Below are 17,604 nucleotides of genomic sequence, written 5' to 3' on the forward strand. Positions count from 1 at the left end.
AGATGGTGGCTCTCTGGCACATTGTAGCTGTGGCATTTGGTTCACACGTAAAGATCAAGGAGCCGCCGGCCCTTCCCCAAACTCGCCCACTTCCACATACCCCTCTGAGCCCAGGTCTAGGCCACTCGGCTCTCTTGCAATTGGCCTCCAGCTGCCTGGGGCCTCCCCTCGGGCTCTGAACTGTGTGGGGCAGCATCATCTCCTGAGCATTTTCAGGCACACCTCCTGGGCTCCTGAACTTCTCTGCGTGCCCAGACGACACTTCGAGGAGGCCGGGGTCTGGTCTCCAGGCTCTGGGGAGCTGGTAACTCTCCCGGCACCTCCTTCCTGCCAGCGCTTGTTCTTTCTGTACTCCCGACCCTGGGAATTGGGGACTGGGATCCCATGAGTTAGATGCCAAGGATCTGTACGTCCCTGTGTTCGGCGTGGAAAGGAGACCAGCAAAAGGTTCCTGGCTTGGGGGCCTATTCCTCTAGGGTCGAGGGGAGCCTGGACCCCAGACCTGCTCAGCACTCTGGCGTGCGGTGGGCCAGTGGAGAGAGGAGGCCAACAGAGAGTGTGGTCAAGGGAGAGTGGTGAGCAGCCCGATGGCACCTCCGTGCTCTGCACCATGGGAGCACCCTGGGATGTTCCCTGTCCCTCCTCCCCAAGCTTCTGTGAGCCCCTCCTCACAGAGCCTGCTTCTGGGGATCCCGATATGCTGCAGCTGACGCCAGGAGCGGCGGCAAAGAGCAAATGCTGAGACGGCATCTGACCAGGAGGATCCACCGCCTGCAGGCGGCACAGAGCACACAGGGCCCCGGCCCGTTGACGCATGACGGGTGAACCTCCCTGGTGGCGGGTGGGGTCCTGCTGGGGCAGCATATCAGGCATTTGAGGAATATGGGGGAGTAAAATCTGTACACTGTGGGGTCGTGTGGCTCTTTGTATCCAGTCAAATGTGACCAGAGGCCGTGGGATGAATTGACAATTGGGCAGAGGCGTGGGTACCAAGGGCTACTGGGTGGATGTAAGGCCCTCCCCTCCCGCAGCCAGGATGCTGCTGCTGAGGTCCAGACCCAGGGCCTAAAGGCCAGCTGAGCTCCAGAGAATGAACTCCCCACCTGGCGGGTCAGCCACCTTAGGACAGAATGGGACCCTGACATGGATGAAGACATCGGGGTGATGCACCCCAAATCTTGAACCCCCAGATTCCCTGCACCCTCTGAGCATGCAGAGTGCTCGGCCCTCCCTATTGGGGGCGGACACTGTCCCCTTGCTTGGACACAATGCAGAGACCTCCACCCTACAAGACAGCATGTGACCCCGATCCCCCAATATCTGCCCACACCTCCTCTCCCTGCCACCAGGCTGATGACGAGGTTCATCCCAACATAACCCAGCCTGGGCCCTTCTGACCTAATAAGAAAGGGCCCCAGGAAGGAGCCAGTGTACACCGGCAGAAGTCCGGAGAGATCCATGGAGCTGGCTATTGAAGGTTCTAGATGACAGGGACGGATCCTAAGGTTAGATAAGAGTGGGTTTGTCTTCAATTTGGGAGCATTCTCCAGGATGCAGGATCAACTTCCTGGCAGGGACCCCAGGAGTTGGTACAAACAGGCTGTTAGGAGGGCTCCCATGAGTGTGGAAAGAGTGGCAGCTCCCCGTGAGAGAGGCTTCTAGAAGACAGGAAGAAGCTCAGGGAGGTGGGCGTGTTGGAGTGGAAAGCCTCTGTGAAGGGAGAAAAGTCCAGCGGGCGCCTCCGTGCTGCAGGATGCCCGAGCCGGCGCACCTCCCTCAGCAGCAGGGAGTGCGCTGGGGAGGGTCTCAGCATCCCGGGGGAGCCCTGTGGTCCCTCCCCGGGTCCACCTGTGCTCCCAGGGACTAGCTGTAATTAGGACATTGTTTTTACGCTGCGATGATTTAACAGCCTTGGTTTTTCCTCCAATTCCACAGAACCCTTCTCCTTGGATTCCGTTGGTCTGTTTGGACTGAACTTAGCTTACATTCCACACACATTCGTGCCGGGTGCAGCCAGACTCTGAGGATGTAGAGATGAACAAACAAATAGCAGCAAAACCGGTGCCTGCCATGAAGGGGCTGCGGGCTCCCCAGATGCATAGATAAGTCAAGAGACAACGTAGATGGGGCGTGATGACCAGGTGCTGGAAGCAAGTCGAGGGAGCCCAGAGGAGGGACCCTCATCTACTTGGCGTCAGAGAAGGCTTCCCTGAGGAAGCCACACGTGAGCTGACACAGGAGACGGGCTGGAGGGAGCAGGGCTAGACTACCCTCCCCGGCTCAATTTGCATATCAGAGGATGTGACTTTGAACCCCCACTCCGGTTTGGTACTGCATCCCAACTATTGCTGTGTACTGCAGCTCACAGCTCTCCTGGCTCAGCTACACACGGGCCCTCCAGGAGGCGGTCCAGCGTGGAGGTGAGATGTGGGCTGCAGGACAGACGGCTTGGGTTCCAACTGCATCTCCATTGCTTCCCTGGGACGCGGCCTTGGACAAGCCCGGTACCTACCCCGTCAGGAAACCAGGTGGGGGAAGTGTCTGCTCCGTAGTACCGGTGTGAGGAGGATGGGCAAAGACCTTTGAACCCTGCCGGGCTCGGAGCGCGTGTCCAGCGCATGCCAGCTGCTGCTGCTGTGAGGGCCTTTATCACCACTCCGCCTGCGAGCCCCATCTCTTCTTTCTCCAGCTCACTAAACTGCTTCTGTGATCCATTTGAGTGGCTGCATGCATCCAGCGTCTGTTCCTTTACTTACCAAACACTGTGAATCCATCACAACTTGTTTATCCACTCACAAGCGGATGGACATTTCCTTCGTTCAAATTTTTGGCTTTTCTAGACAAAGTTGCTGTAAACATTCATGCACTTTTTCTTTTTTCTTAAATGGGAGTGTACTTTTATTTCTCTTGGGTAAGAGGAATTGCTGCGTCCTGTGACACACTCCCTCATCATTATTCTCAGATTCTGTATTCGTGAATGTGCCAACTCGCTAAAATTTATTTGGAACCCCCAAAATCAATACTCAAGATGATTTCACAGGCATTCACGGACGTGCGCCGAGGGATGAAAAATTCAAGTTGCCCGATGAGAGTGTTCCAGCTGAGGCTGCCCAGGGCAACGCTCTGCCTTCTTGTTTCAGTTCATGCTGTCAACAGGTGTCCTTTGTGCTGTCTCCTCAGTGCCACAATTTTCACATTTTTGTGGTTTTTGTTGGTGATTCATCAGCTTAACTGGTGCCCCTGCATCGTGCTGAAGCGCCTGGTGGTCCTGTCCCCGGGCCGGGTACCCCGCCCAGGACCCCAGGCCCGAGAAAGTGGGTCCTCGGGCACCCGCAGCAAGGAATTCAAGCGAAAGCCACAGAATAAAGTACAAAATCTGCCTTTTATTCAGCAACTAAGCAGCAATAGGGAAAGGGAGGGAAAAGGCGGACTGCTCAGGTGAGAGTCAGGGCTGCCTCAGAGAGAGAGCAGCCTGGGGATGGGCTGGGGGGAGATTTTTTATGGGACCTCAAAGGGAAGTGGTCGCAGCAGCTGGGGGGTGGGCCTCAGGATGTGGCCGGCTGGCTGATGCTGATTGGCTCTGGAGCTGCATACTCAGTTTGTGGTCCCCCTGCAAACCGAGCGGTCTGTAGTGGGCACGGATGGGCTGCTGACTTGCTCTGCGTTACAGGATGTGTGGCCCACTTCAGGCAGATGTGGCTTCCTGTATGTGCAGGCTTGTCTCAGCTGGGGCCCTGACTAGCCCACCAAGATGGCTGTCTCATCCCTAAGCACAAGAGCGCCGTGACGTGCCTCCCGGAGGAAATATGGGCCAGAGAGAAACTCTGTTCGCTTGTGAGTTACAGCCCTGTTGGCCGAGTATCCAACGTTAATGGATTGACTATTTATATTCCACAAAGCATCTCTAAATAGAAACACACATAACATGTGCTTTGATCAGCTGGCAAATGTGTTGTGACCAGAGGGTCCCGGGAACCAACCCCGTGTCTCCCCCCGGAGCAGCGGCTCCGTGCTCACTGACTCAGGGTCTGCAGGGACTTTACAGGACGTAGCCAACGTGGATGATGACAGTCGAATGCAACTGTGTTTAACTTGACAGGAAACTGCCAAACCATGTTCCAAGTTTTTGTACCACTTTACCCTCTCATCTGCAATGCATCTTTGCCATCTTGTTATCATCAGTCTCATTATTTGAGCCACTCTGCCGGGTGACGATCATGGTCATAGCAGCTTTGTTCGTGGTGGAACCACTAGAAATAATCTAAATAGCTATCAGCATGTTGCTAGCAGAGCACTCTTGGCTGTATATATACATAAACTGAATAATAGAAATAAAACAGGACAGTACAGGAGCATAAGCAACATCGTGGATGAATCTCAAAGGCATCGTGTTGTGTTAAGAAGCCAAATGCAAGAGAAAGAATGCTGTGTGGTTGGGCTGATATGACTTTGTAGGACAGACAGAACTACTCTAAGTCACAGAAAGCAGGTCGGGGGTTGCCTGAGCGCGTGGACTCAGGGGGTTGACTGCAACGGGTGGGAGGGAAGGTGATGATGGGATTGTTATACGTCCTGTTGGGGGGTTGCTGATACTGTTGTGTCGTTTTCTAAAGCCATGAACTATGTATTGAAATGGATGGGTTTTATTGAATGTAAGTTATTCTTCAATGAAATGGGCTTAAAGGAATAGACAGAAATCATGCACCCTCTCTTGGTTGATAATTGATCACAATTCTTGGTTTAATGGAGATGGGAGGTGTCAAGAAGTGTGTGACCCTTTTTTATCTGGTTTTCCTTTTCTTGATTTTATAGAAACCATGTGAACCATTGGTTTACATACAACAACACATGAGAGTTGCTCTCTTTCTGGCAAGATAGATTGCACCGTACATCTCTCATGAGGTACAGGCCTTAATGTATTGATTTTCCCATTGATCTTGCAAATATATTTATTAAGGACCCATTTTCTGACATAGGTTATTTGGGACAAAGTGATGTCCACGTCGTCCAATGCCTTAGGAGAGTCATGTAGCCAGTACTTGACAGCCAATTTGATTAGAAGGATGATAGAGCCCTTCATTGATGCATAGATAAAATAGAGCAGTATTAGGTGTGTTAGAATATGGAAGCACAGATGAAGGGCACCCAGAAAGGCTTGGGTTTCTCTTGGAATATTTCAGAAGAGGCCCCCTCGAAGTTTGTTCCTTGTGTTATTGTCACCGAATGAAAATGAGAGCGGTTGAAAAGACAGGCGGGCCCTGGGGCATCCTTTTGTTGTTTTTCTTTTGCTCAGAATGGTGGTCAAGCTTCCAAGAAGCAAAAATACCTGGGGGAACATCTGAGCCAGGGGATCCTTTGGGGTCTGCTCCCTGTGTCTTAAACCACGTGTGGTCCCCGGAGATTTCCCGAGAGAACCTGGGGGGTGGGGGGTGGGAAAGGACGTCTGTCTCTGCGGTCCCCAGCTCTCCAGGGCTTTTTCTTCCGAGGCCTAGAGGCCCTCGATGGACACATGGTCTGCCTGTCCACACCGCCAACAAGAAAACCCTGCAGGAGGATTCTGCGCTGCTGCGGAAATGTCTAGAAAGGGAGGCTGCTGTGGTACCTCCTGACGACTTCCCCTGTAGGGTGGTTCAATGGCTCGGATATTTAGGCAATTCCACCATCTCACTTCACACAGATCCAGATTTTCAGGGGACTGCAAGGGTTTGAGCCCTTCCTCTTGAGCTTGGTGCCTGTGTTGTGCACGTGTGTGTGTTATGTGTGTGTGTAGCGTGTGCATAGTATGCACGTGGTGTGTGTGTGGTATGTGCAGCATGAATGCTGTGTGAGCTCATTTCTTCACGGAAAACTTATGGAATGTCTGATATCTCATTCTGACCCCTTTATGAAGCTACTTAGAACTCAAATTCTGGGAACATGTGGAAAAGACTAAAAGGAAACGTGGCTGATACGGTAAGTAGAGGTCTTTTAAAGCAAACATCACCTTTTGCGTCACGTTCCTCAGTGTCCATATGGAGCAATTTGTCCTTCCACGGGATATCCTGACTCACACGTCCCTCTGTCATCTCAAGCCAGAGATAAAGATTCAGTATCATTTTCCCGACCTCCTTGTATGATTTCCATCAGGTGGGCCCCACAGCAGATTAACAGCTGCTCTCAAGTGGGGCTGGGTACGGGAGTAATTGCTTTCTTAAAGCAGCTTCAAACACGGAGCACGACATGACACCCTGGAAAGACACCTTCTCCTCCTTCACGCTTCCTGCCCTAGAGATCGCGGAGCTGTCTGGGGAAGAAGAAACCCATTAGAGCCCAGCACGCTTTCCTCTCTCGACCTCAGTGTGTCACTTAAAATTCTGCTGCCCACGTCTTAAGGGAGATGGTGTCCCCAGCAGTGTTTCACTCTGTCACTCTAGCTTCAAGTCCCTAAGAAATGCGAAAGTTCAAGAAGACGCTGCCTGGAAAATGATACCCTCATTGTGCGTGCTTCTCTGCGTCGAGTATATCACTTTACCATATTTCCCTATCAATACATTAGGCATAGATATTAAAATTCTTAAGGAGTGAATAGAAATTAAGTGCATGTAACGTAATTAATTTCACCATTCCCTACTGAGGTACATTTGTTTCCATTAATTTAATATTATAGGTAATTTTACAAAGAATATCTTTGTACACAGGACTTTTTCCTACCTGCGCTGTTAGCCCCTATTGACCTTAAACAAATAGCCAGCTATTACTCCAGCAAAAATGGGTCGGGATCAGCAAAGAAGCGCCATTTGGGGTCTGCAACCATGGGGAGCCACATGCGAGGCCCCGGCAGCAAGAGCGGAGAAACTCTTTTCTAGAGGGGAAGAGAAAGTCGGGAGGGCTGTTAGAAACAGGTGCAGTGGCTTTTCACTGACTGAGTGGTGACAGTCTCTCTTTGGCCGAGCTTCTTGCCCATCAAGAAGAGGAGGAACTTCTGCTTCCTTTGGGCTCCGCTACGAAGCAGGTGCGAGAGCGCCCCCTTTTGGCCTCCCGACTCCAACTGAATGAGGTTTCTGTTTATTAAAATTTCCGCACCCCTTAGTATCAAACCCTAGAGTTGGTATCCCTGGCCCACGGTATACACACCTGTAAAATTCAGAAGCATATTGAAAAGTTGTTTATCATACAGCACTCATACTTACTGTAAAAAAATGCATGCCTAATTAGATGAACTAAAAATGTGAGACTGTCTATAGAATAAGGCTCCTAGTTTCTTCTTCAAGTCAATGGCATGAAAAAAGGGACACTCTTATTCAATAAAGTACTTGAAAACTGTAACAAACGAAAGTAATGTGGAGATTGCTTAGTTCCTGATTAGATGGGAACAAACCAATTGTAAAGATATATTTTGGGGAGTTTGCCTAGAGACTGCGCGTTACTTGATATTAGGGACTATTGCCCCACACGTAAGCAGCAGACATAATTTGGAAATAAAATTCCTCACCCTTTCTCTAGTTTCAGAGATAAATACTATCCAATATATTATCACAATGCTATCGTCCACGATATATTGTCACTGATGCTAATCGATGGGATGGGCTCGGGAAGCAATAATCCTGCCTGAGCCAGATATTGGCAGAATCAACCCAGTCACACAAATACTCTGGAATTTTTTTAATTGAAATAGTCATCATATTGGCGGAATTGGATTATTTATAATCTTGGCTGATGACTCCCTGTCACCGTTGAACCATGCTTAGAACTCTTTTATTTTGCTTATAATGTAAATTTACATTAATTTACTTATAATGATAATTATTTACTTATTCTTTATTTATAATTTCTTGTAACTTATGTATAATTAGTTACTTAATTATAATTAATTTACTTATAATTAGCAATCAAGAACTCATCACCTAATCTGAGAAGAAGAACATTCACAATAACGCACGTCTACCAATAACCTCTACTCCCCCCTCCCCTCCCCCCCAGAGGCAAGCACATCCCAAATTCTGTATTCATCCTTTTAAAATTAATATTGTGAAATGAATAAGAGAAAACTCAAGGAAATTGCAGTCTGGAAGGCCTGTAGGGGGAGTTCTCATACCCTATCACTTGTCATCAACAACATTTAGTTCTGTACTTTCTACCACGTTCATGTTTTTTTTTTGCTGTTGCCCAGTTTAATTAATTTTTTTCTTTTGAGGAAGATTAGCCCTGAGCTAACATCTGCCGCCAATCCTCCTCTTTTTTAGCTGAGGAAGACTGGCCCTGGGCTAACATCCGTGCCCATCTTCCTCTACTTTATATGTGGGATGCCCGCCACAGCATGGCTTGCCAAGTGGTGCATAGGTCCGAAGCTGATATCCAAACCTGTGAATCCGGGGCCGCCAAAGTGGAATTTGAGAACTTAACCGCTGAGCCAGCGGGCCAGCCCCTAATTTAATTTTTTAAGAGACTTTTCTTTAGAAAAGTTTTAGATTTACAGAACAATTGCAAAAATAGTACAGAGAGCTTCCATCCATTGCAGCCCACATTCCCCTATTAGTGTGCCTATTTACTACACTTAATAAACCAATGTTGATATATTGCAATTAACTAAATCCTATCCTTTATTTAGATTTTCTTAGTTTTCATCTGAAGTCTTTTCTCCATTCTGGGATCCCATCCAGGACACTCCATCACACTTACTTGTCACATCTCCTTAGGCTCCTCTTGGCCATGACAGTTTCTCAGACTTTCTTTTTCTGTTTTTGATGACCTTGACAGTTTCTCAGAGTTCTGGTCAGATCTCTTGCAGAAGGCGCCTCAGTTAGGATTTGTCTGATATTTTCTCGTGATTGGAGTAGAGGTCCGGGTTTTGGGGAGAAAGACCGTGGAGGTAAAGTGCTCTTCTCATCACATCACATCGAGAGTAGGTACTATCAGCAGGACTCATCATGGCTGGTGTCGACCTCGATCACCTCGGTTGAGCGGGTGCTTGTCAGGCTTCTCTAACGTGAAGTTACTCTCTTTTCTACGTTGCACACCGTGCGCTTAGGAAGGACGTCCCTTCCTGAAGAGACTAATTCTCCCCTCCTTAGGGTGGAGTATCTATACTTCTATCAGGTGGAATTCTTCGACATGGAAGGTTTGAGTCTGCTCCCCCAGTCGTTGATTTATTCAATCATTGATTTATACCGGTGTACTCACAGATATTTATTTTAATAATTTAGGTTATATTGCAATGCTACTTTACTTATTTTGGGTCAAATTGCTGCAGCCTTGGCCACTGAGGTCTCTTTCAGTTCGCCCCTGTGTTGCTCTGATATATGCCATCATTGCAGAACTGGGTTTTGGTTGGTTGGTTGGTTGGTTTTGAGCAATTGCTCACTTTGTAGCACGATAAAATGCTCCAGGCTCATCATGAGTATTTCCCACCCCAGTCCTAGGATCAGCTATTTCTCCAGGGAGCCCTGGTGCTTTTTTCCTGGAGAACCGTATTAGAAACTAAGATTTGCATTAGGTGCATCTCTGATTTTTACGTCATGGATTTCTGCTCTTTATTATTTCTTTTTTTCTACATCCAGTAAGTTTTATTTGTTCTTCTTTTTCTATCTTCTTCTGATGGAAGCATAAATAATTGATTTGGCGCTTTTCTTCTTTTCAATATATGCATTTGGGTACCAGCTTAATATGCCACATCTTCATTAACGTTTCGCTTAAATTACTTTCTACTTTCTAATTTCTATTGGGATCTTTTTCCTGACGCATGCATTATGTAGAAGTGTGTTTTTTAAATTCCTAGGTAGGCAGCCATAGATTTATTACTTATGCTTTTGCTATTGATTTCTAGTTTAATTTCAATGTGCTTCACATAATTTGCTTTTAAAATTTTAAACCCTTTGAATTTGTTTAAACTTTCCCCGCATCCTACTACTTCATCTATTTCAGTAAATAATCCATATGCACTTGAAAAAGACTTGAATTCTGTTATTTCGGTGTATGCAATGTCTCATCTATCTTAATTAGGTCATTGTCATTAATAATGATTTTCAGATCTTTTTCTTACAATTTTTTCTCATTGTTTATCAGCTATTGAGAGAAACATGTCAAAATTTCCTTTTTGATTATGCATTTAAGTATTCCTCCGTTTACGTCTAGGAAATGCCAGCTCTATTTATTTCAAAACTGTGTTATAGATTTAACATACGGATAACTTATTGAATGATTGATTCCTTTATCATTAAAAATATATTTCTTTACATGTAATAATGTTTCTTTGCTTAACTTGCAATTTGTCTCAAATTAGTATAGCTATGCAAGCTTTCTTTTTTCATAAATTTGCGTAGTACACGTTTCTGGGGAGGCTCCTTTTACTTTTAACCCTTCCAAGTCTTTATATTTAGTATTTGTTTTACGCAGAGTAGAGTTAGAATTTGCTTTTTTAAAAATCCAGCCTGAGATACTTTGTCATGTAAAACGTTTAGTAAACTTACATTTAAGGCAATTTCTCACATGCTGATAACTGTCCTTATTGTACGTGAGTCGCCAGGAGTACCTTCCCTTTTCTTTTGGTCTTATTTCTTGCCTTCTTTTTGATTAAGAAAGAGTTTTACTATTATTTATATTTTCCCCTTTAAAGTGTTGTTTATATATATTTTTTGATTCATTTAGCGATTTCCCTAAAGACTAACACACGTTTTCTTGCTTCCTGGAGTCCGATACAGAGCGTTGCCTTTGTACTTTTCCTACATTCCTGCAAACGGGAGCGCTTTAACTCCATCTCGTTCCTGCGCCCCATTTGCGTTATGTCTCGTCAATCATTTTAATTATATTTGTTCTTTCAGATTTCACATTCAAGTGTTTTCTGTAGCCAATAGTAATTATTAATTACCCTCGTGTCTTGTCTCTACACTCCTGCCTGCATTTCCTTGTCTCTGAGTCGTGTCCTCCCTGCCTGAAGGAGTCTCTAATATTTCCCTCAATGCAGTTCTAATTCCCTTGAACATTCTTATTTTACTTCTGTTACAAAAGGATAACGTCTTGGGTATAAAGCAGTATATGTACATGAATTTTTTAGCACTTTAAAGATGATGTTTCCTTAAAGTCATCTGGCTTCTCTCCTTTCTTTTGAGAATTCTCCTGTTGGTATTATTGCTCCTGTGAAGTTAATCACTTTCTCTGTCTCTCTCTCTCATTGCTAGGACATTTTGTTTATTATTTCTTTTCTTTCTTTGTTTTTTTTTTTTTTTTTTGAGGAAGATTAGCCCTGAACTAACTGCTGCCAATCCTCCTCTTTTTTGCTGAGGCGACTGGCCCTGAGCTCACATCCATCCCATCTTCCTCTACTTTATCAGTGGGACGCCTGCCACAGCATGGTGAGCCAAGCAGTCCTGTGTCCACACCCGGGATCCGAACCAGGAACCCCGAGTGGCTGAAGCGGAACGTGCGCACTTAACTGCTGCACCACTGGGCTGGCCCCAATTATTATCTCATTTTTATAGTATAACAATGCCCCAAAGGGCCTTATCAGAGAACACAAGATTGGTTTAACATTTTAAAAGGAATCAATGTAATTTTCCATATTAGACAAAATAAAGAGGAGAGATCCACTGAATGCAGAATGTAGTGGAAGTAGAAAAAAATAGGACAAATATAACCTTATCCATCATAAGAATTCTCAGTAAACTGACAACATAAGGGCGCTTCCTCAGTCTGACGTGAGGCATCTGCGAAGAAGGCTCAGCTCACTCAAACTTGATGCGTCAGTATTTAACTCCTGCCCCTAAGGCCACTCACCACTTCAATTCAAAATTTCCCTAGACGTACAATGAACAATAAATAAATAGCATAAATGTTGGAAAAGAAGGATTAAAGTTTTCTCTATTCAGTGACTACACGATTGTTTACAAAAGAATCTAAAATGAAGTGTAAAAAATCTCCTAGAACTAATAAGTGAATTGACCAGGGTTGCAAGATGCAAGTTTAACATCCAAAATCAATTCTATGTCTATATGTTCTCAAGCAAACCCTTGACAAGTGAACTTTAAACCTCCATTTACAGCAGCATCAAAATATGAAATAAGAATAAATTTAACGGAAGTTGTATTCAAGTTCTCAACACTGAATACCACAGCTATGGGATATTTTAAAGAGAAAATGAAGAAGATCTAAATAGACAGAGAAGCATATCTCCGTGGGGGGGCAGCTTCAGCCTTGTTAAGACATCAGTTCTCCTCACATTGATCTATGAATTGCATGCAATCCTAACCGTGATGACGGCGTACTTTCGTGTAGAATCTGGCAAGTCCATTTTTCTGGCTTACATCTTTAGATGCCTGTCTAGTGCAACTTCAGAATTCGGCTACCGTCTTGAAGGGGAAACTGGCCATGTGTTTGAGGCCTCTCAAGTTTCCAACATAGTCATTCCAGGCCCACGTGGCCATCCCTCCAGTTTTATTTTTCCTGAGGTGGTTACCCTCTGCCTTGACATGTCCAGAGCTGCGGTCACTAGCCATGTCTAGAATAAGCCAGTGCCCAGGACAAAATGGCAGCCACGTTTACCCAGCTCACATGTGAGAGGTTCTACCCCTCTTTTCATCAAGAGATCCCAGATGCTTTGAAAAATACTGTTCCATTCCTGCCAGCAGTAGAAATCTCTGTTATGGAATATTTTACATGTGATATTAGCTGACCACTTTGATAGCAATGGACTAAATATCTCTCTTCAGTGACAAGACATGTTTACAAATTTTTTATTTGGTACTGAATAGCTATTTCTTGAAATAAAGGTATACATGAGTGTTTAAAAAAACCATGGCCTATCTACTCTACCCTAACCATATTTTCTAGGAATAATAAATGCCTTCTAACACCTTCTGAGACAACTCCCTGGTGCATGTGGACGGAATAAGCATTTGTTCGGAAACAGAGATTTACATACTATCTGCAATCTGCACTTAGGCATATAAAGATTGCTTATATAAATTATCTTTGGGGTCTCTGGAGGTTTGAAAATTAATAAGTTAATTAGCGAAAGGGAAAAGGAAATACTTGTTCAACGTTCTTTATTTCACCAGTTCTAAAGTGAGGGATACCCAATGTAGAAATTCAATCAGGAAAATATACACTCAAAGTAAATACCCAGAAGTCAAATATGAAGTCTGGTTTTGTGTCACCCTTGGGAGTTTGCTGACGGCAACCAAGCAAACTACAGTTCAGCAAGTTGCTGGATCATAATCATTTGCTTTAACACAATCATTTATGGCTTTGGTGAGATGCCTATAAAACCAAAGAATCCATTTGGGCTAAACACGACCAAAGTGGATCAGTTTAGAGTGCGAGAGACTATATTTGACACGTAGAGCTATGCAGAACCTAGACCCAATCTTGATGGCGCTTCATTTTCCTACTGTATCTACACATGTCGAGTTTCTTTCTATAGTTTCCTGAGTTATTTCAGTATCTTTCAAGAATTACTCCATTTTCTGTCTCAACTGGAGCATGGAAGCAGAATAAAGAGATTCTGTTTTGTGATACAGGCTTTGAAATACAGCAGGCTACCGTAATCTGAAGAGTGCACGCCTTGGAAGTGTTAGGGCTGCCTTTGGGACCCGCCCTGCCTGACTTCAGCCAGGGCACCATTTAATCTGTAAAGCAGAAGCCATGGCACTCCCCAGTGGACATTCCAACTCTCTCTGTGACTTCCCCTTCTGGACGCTGCGTTACTAGGTGAGGTGACACCCCAAGTCTGGAGAGACCTGAGCCTCTAGAATCCATAATCTCATCCTATGCAGCTTTGCTTAGTTCCGTGCACTGAGCCCCGATATGCCGAGTTTAAAAGTGAACTTTGGAGGTTAATTCCAAATTCCTTCATTGAAAGCTTCTCTTATTTTAATTTTGTTTTGTGCTCTCTCATGATAGCCCCCAAATAATAACACCTTTTCTTTTCTTCCCTTCTGTTTTATTTCTTGATTCCTTTGTCCTAGCATCTATAATATTCCCAGAATGCTGACCCCCAGGAGAGCCTCAGGGGCAAATTAAGAAAGAGAGCCACAGAGCTTTAGCGGCCAGGCAAAGGAGTCACAGTGCCTGCCTCTCCTGGACATTCTCCAGAGGGACCGACAAGACCCACTTCACCTGCTCCCCTCGGCTTAGGAGGACGACCATTCAGGGAGGCAGAGAGATGGCAAAGATAGCACGCCCTTCGGATAAAGGCTTGCAGAGTTAAATAAGAGGATAGCAAGGTTACCCAAAGAGGCACATCAAGGAGAGAAAGGACGGAGAGGATAGAGAGAGTCTCTCACCTCAACCTCCTGGCGGGTCCATGACTGAAGGGCGCTCCACAGCTCGACGGCGGCTGGAGAATCTCAGTGGGGGAAGCTGACCTGGGTCTTCCACGGGCGGGGTGCCCCAGGTTCTGCTGTGGACGGTCCTTGACCGCAAGCTCAGGGATCAGATAAGGCGTGAACATTCATGAATCTTCTAATTCACTTCATCTCCTTCCATTTCCAGGATTTGGCTGGGTGGGAAGTCTCAATTAGTGTAAGCGCCAATAAAGGAATTGCTTTTCTTTTCCCAAAAGGTGATCCCTGAGTGTTCGTCTCCTCTGCTCACTCATTGACGGTACAGGAGAGCGCTTGGCGATGGGCTGTGGTGAAGAGAATTCTCCACTCCTTTCTAATGCAGACTGGACTTAGTATCAAAGAAAAAAAGATGAAATTTTGGAGAATCTCTTTGATTTCCTCTGTTATGATAAATTCCTAGTTGGGTCTTGCCCTGAGCAGTGCCAGGACTCTGGCCCCTTCTCCCTGAACCTCCTCTCTATCTCTCCTCCCACTCCTGTCTTTGCTCAGTGGGTTCCAGCTTCAGTGACTTCCTTGGGGTCCCCAAAGACTCCACAAACCCTTCTCCCACTGGGCTTTTGCCCCGTTGGTTCTTTTCCTATTTACCCGTCATGGGCAGCTGTGGACCTGCCTGGTCTGGCTCCAATGCCCCCTCCCTGATGAAGCCACCCCTCCTGCTTCTGCTTTTCCTCCTTCTCTGATACATCTTTCTCTATAAACCACATCAGCTAGAACGCAAGCCACAAAAAGGCAGGGGTTTTCCCGTGATGTGCTTGCTACCGTATGCCCAAGGAAGGTGGCCGGGCACAGAGAGGACACTGGTGCTCAAGCATTGTTGACTGAATAAACAAATGAATGAATAAATGATTCTATCTTGGTCTCATTGTTTCCCCTAAAGTTGGCCCTTTGTAGAAGTTCTACTTTTCAAAAAACCATCTGTATCTATCCATATTTCTCTACCTATCTGGATGAAGTGGGGAGTTTGGTAGAGGGGAAATTAATATAGAGAAGGCGTCACAAAACTATCCAGACAGAAGAAGGTGACAGAGAGTGTTTAAAATCTCTACCTATACAATTTTAGATGCACACGATGCAGGCACCGTTGTAGCAAGGATGGCCGTCCTCTGCCCTGGAAGCTGGTACCACGTTGCCTTGGTGATGAGAGTACTTCCCAGGTGATTCAGGGTGTAGGGAGGCCCCACTTGGGGCTTCTCGTTCTCATTCCCTCCCCCACAATCGTGGCCACTTTGTCCTGCAGGGACTGGCAGAGCAGCTGTCCTTGCTTTCTGGAACTCTCCCTTTCTAGTCAAGATATAGTTCGGAAACTTCCCCTTCTGTTGAAGGTGACTGTTCAAGAGGAAGACGATGAGTTCCCCCGTGAAGGAGGGGAAGACAAATGTTCCCATTCGTGTTTTATTTTCATAGATCCATGTCACTGGAACTTTTGTTAGAGGAAAACAACGTGGTCGTAGTTGGGTGTGGCGCTCCCCTTCCTGAATCTCAAATCTTCCAGAGTCTTATGGGGACAACCTGGAGCCTCTGGGTCTCCCCCTCGGCACGGCTCATATCCTCTCCTCACGTCAATGATCCGGCCTCGGGTGAGCCTGCAACACCCATAAGTGGTGAAGTGGGAATTTTAATAACGGAAAACAACAGTAAGAGGCACTTTATCTCCCTCCGTCTTTAATATCTGCTGCAGGAGAAAGATGATGATGCTCCTGGGGCACGGCGAGACCCTCCGTCTCCAGCTAATAGTCAAGGCCCATTTTCTCGCCTGCCACATTACTAAGTCCATCAGGCCCCTCCCCTTGCTCCACTTTGGCCTGGGATGGGCAATAAATGGGCACAGTCCAGGCTGGAAATGATGTCTCTTTCCAGGTTGGGAGAAATTTACTGGAAATGTTATTCACAAACTGTTTCCTCGAACTCCCGATGGTTGAGACTTTCTTTTCACTTTCTTTCTTCCTCTGCTGTGATGTGGTCTTTCGTGAAGGGCTCTACACGGCAATTCCAATTTGACGTCAGCATATGTCCCCCTGAACACTTCGGCATGAAAATTATTAGCTACAGTTTAATATTTGTTTAAGTTGCTTTCCTTTGAATGTAACACTCATCAACAATGGGGTGCACGTTTGAAGAGTTTGGACAGGCCCGTGCCACGCTGTAAGGCAGTCCTTTACCAGGATACAGAACGTTATATTCCCGGAAAATTCCCCCGTGCTTGTCTCACTCCATCTCCGACTCCACCTCTGCTGGAGGCTACCACGGTTCTCATTTGTTTCTAGCATATAGTTTAGGATTTCAAATAAATGGAATGACACAGCAATTACTGCTTTGCGTCTGGTGACCTTTGCTAACATCATGTTTTTGAGAATCTCCATAGGTTTCATTTTCTGAGTAAACCTCCGTTTATTGACCATTCTCCTATTGCTGGACAACTGGGCTCTTTCCGATTTAGGCTTTTTGGGTAACACTGCTATGCATATTCTTAGACAAGTTTTGGTTTTCCCATTTAAATAGAATAAAGGAGAAAAAAACACCTGATCATCTTAGGATGCAGAAAAAGCATTTGACAAAGTTCAACACCTATTCACTTGAAAAAGCCTTCAGCAAACTAGGAATAGAAGGGAATTTTCTCAATCTAATAAAGGGCACCAGCGAGAAAAGCTTCCTCAGATTAATGATGAAATATTGAACACCCCCTCCCCCAGAATAAACGTAACATAAACTCCTTGTGTAAGACCTCAACACGAGATTGCTGAGAATAAAGACCCGAACAGACATAGATCACGTTCACGGTCGGAAAGACTAAATATCATCAAGAGGTCAGCTTCCCCCAAATTTATTGGCGGATCCACACAATCTCAGCCAAAATCTCTGAAGACCTTTTTGCAGAAGCTGACAAGCTGATTCTGCGATGGATACGAACGTTGGAAGGATCTAGATGTCCAAGGCCGTCTCAAAAGAGAAGCGAGGCTGAAGGAGTCACACGAGCTGACCGCGGTTCTCACCGTGAAGCTGCTGTCATCAGGAGAGAGCGCTCCCGACACAGGAACCAACAGAGGGGTCCAGGAAGCCCAGAAACAGACCCAAACTGTCGCAGCCAACTGCTTCAGAGGAAGGCTCTAGAATAACTGGGTGTCCCAGATCAGGAACAAGCCAAGGACGCCCAAACTCACGACTGAAAGTCAAACTAGAGCTCACCATGGCAGTGAGGCCAGGAAATAAAATAGAAGTCAGAATACTTAAAAAAAGGAGAAAAATACCCTCTCTCGATTTGCCGATGACATGACTGTTTACATAGGAAATC

This window comes from Equus caballus, chromosome 12 (genome assembly GCF_041296265.1).
Source record: "Equus caballus isolate H_3958 breed thoroughbred chromosome 12, TB-T2T, whole genome shotgun sequence".
NCBI lineage: Eukaryota > Metazoa > Chordata > Mammalia > Perissodactyla > Equidae > Equus > Equus caballus.